A 2287-nucleotide genomic window follows, 5' to 3' on the forward strand; every position below is an offset into this window, starting at 1 on the left:
CACATTGAAATTCACAGGTTGTTTTGTTATTGATGCACACAGTGATTCCTATAAAATTCTCTCTCAGTGCTGCTTGTGCTGCCATTTTAATTCTGTGTGCAGTGTTTCAATAATTTACATTTGATCTATTTTAAAAATATTTGTAAAATGTTCGGTTTTTAAAAAAAACCAATGAGATCTGTACACACAATTCTCTTTCATAAAAGATTTATTTATTTTTACCCGAAACACAGCTTTTACAGAGAAGGAAGGGCAGAGAGAAAGAGGTCTTCCATCATTTGACTTGCTGTCAAAATGACCAGTTACAGAGCTGAGCTGATCTAAATCTGAGAGTCAGGAAAGTCTTCCCACGTGAATGCATGGGCCCAAGGACTTTGGTCATCCTCTACTGCTTTCCCAGGCCATAAGCAGTTGGCCAGATCGGAAGTGGAGAAGCCAGGACATGAACCAATGCCAATATGGAATGGCAATGATACAGATGGAGGATTACGGGGCAGTGCCGCTGCATAAGTGTCTATATATAATTCTAAGAAAGTTGTATTTCACATCCTTCCCTGTTATTGCCATGGCCCCTCTCCTTCACTTTTTCCCTGTCATTTCCTTTTTTGTTTTCGAGATACATATTTTTAATTTATATTAGAGTAAAAAGGCTTAATAACTTGCTGAATTAAAAATGTAATAAATAAAACAAAAAAGCCTGGTTTAACTGAAATACAAACCCTTTAAAATAATGGGAAAAATCATTAAATCATCCATATATTGTAAATTTTAAAGTAATCACACCATTGATTTGCAAAGGCACTAAAATAAGGTTTTAAAAAAATTACATTTGACGTGCTCACTTTGGCAGCACACATACTAAAATTGGAACAATACAGAGAAGATTAGCATGGCCCTGCATCAGGATGGCATGCAAATTTGTGAAGCATTTCATATTTTGTATGTTTTATGGCTTTTCATTTAAGGGTATATATAGTAACTGCAATAAAGACTATCCAGATGTGAAGACACAATGCAGTATGCAGCTCTACTTCCAAATCACAATTGGATTCCCAATGAAACTGTTAATTATATCTTGACAATTGGATGCTCAACTATCTGACATTGCCCCAATGTGCAATGTCAGGGCAAACTTAAATAGCAGAATGACAGACTGATGACTGCTTATGAAGGGCTACACTGTTGTAATAATATAGAGAAAATCAGTGAAGCAGAGGGAATTTTGGGAGAGAGTAAGGGAAATGCCAGAGCCTATGGAATTGTATCACAAAATTGAAGAAAAAATGAAAAATTACATTTGCAACAATAATTTCTTGCTCTTTTCTTTTATTTAAATTTTTTCCCATATGGAAGGATGAATATGTGGTGTTTATCTTTCTGGGTCTGGCTTATCTCACTTGTCATCATGTCCTCTAGATTTCTCACATTTTGCTACATATGATAGAATTTCATTACTTTTTTATACCTGAAGCTTATTTTTTTGCACATCCATATAACCTTTTACTTATCCATTCAGTTGATGATGGAAATCTTGGTTGACTGCAAATCTTGTGTATTGTGAACAGTGCTGCTTTAAAAATGCTGGTGCCAGAAGTTTCTGTTCCATTGTGCTCAAGTAGCTTGGAATATTTCACTTTTAGTGAGGTTACTGGATTCCACAGCAAGTCTATTTCTAGATTTTTGTTTGCTTGCTTTAAGAAATCTCCATAAAGCTCTAATAGAGACTGCATTAATTTACATTCACACAACAGTGCTTAGTTGTTCCCTTTCTCTACATCCTTGCCAGCATTTGCTACTCTGTGTTTTGGATTTTAGTTATTCTGGCAGAAATCTGTTGCAGATTTCTCAGCTGAATTGCCTTTTTTGTTGTTGTTGAGTTTTTAAATTACATTCATATTCTGGATATAATTGCTTTGTTGGATAAGTGGTTTGATAATTTTTTCCCACTATGTTAAATTTTTCTTCATTTTATTGATCATCCCCTGTGCTTTGTAAAAGTTTCTGCGTTTGATATGTTCCCATTTCATTAGTTTTGCTTTTGTTGCCTATACTTTGGAGTTCTTAACCATGAAGTGTTGCTTACACCAATGATTTAAACTCTTTCCCCTGACTTGTATTTCAGCGAAATAATAGTCAGGTTAAATAGGTCTTTGATACATTTGTCATGAATTTTGCTTATGGTGAGAGGTATAGAACTAATTTCCCTCTTCTACATATATGCCTCCAAATTTTACAGCACCAAATTTATTGAAGAGACTATAATTACTCCACAGTATGATCTGAACTT

At 34.6% G+C, this 2287-nt stretch overlaps 1 non-coding gene across 1 annotated transcript; it reads left to right on the forward strand.

The window, feature by feature from the left end:
• The first annotated feature begins 834 nt into the window (after positions 1 to 834).
• Positions 835 to 940, forward strand: LOC121147603. The gene has a single exon (XR_005882423.1). It is a non-coding gene; the product is annotated as a U6 spliceosomal RNA (small nuclear RNA).
• Positions 941 to 2287: the final 1347 nt, after the last annotated feature.

Source organism: Ochotona curzoniae, unplaced genomic scaffold (assembly GCF_017591425.1).
Source record: "Ochotona curzoniae isolate NIBS_2020 unplaced genomic scaffold, NIBS_Ocur_1.0 scaffold_4506, whole genome shotgun sequence".
In the NCBI taxonomy this organism is placed as follows: domain Eukaryota; kingdom Metazoa; phylum Chordata; class Mammalia; order Lagomorpha; family Ochotonidae; genus Ochotona; species Ochotona curzoniae.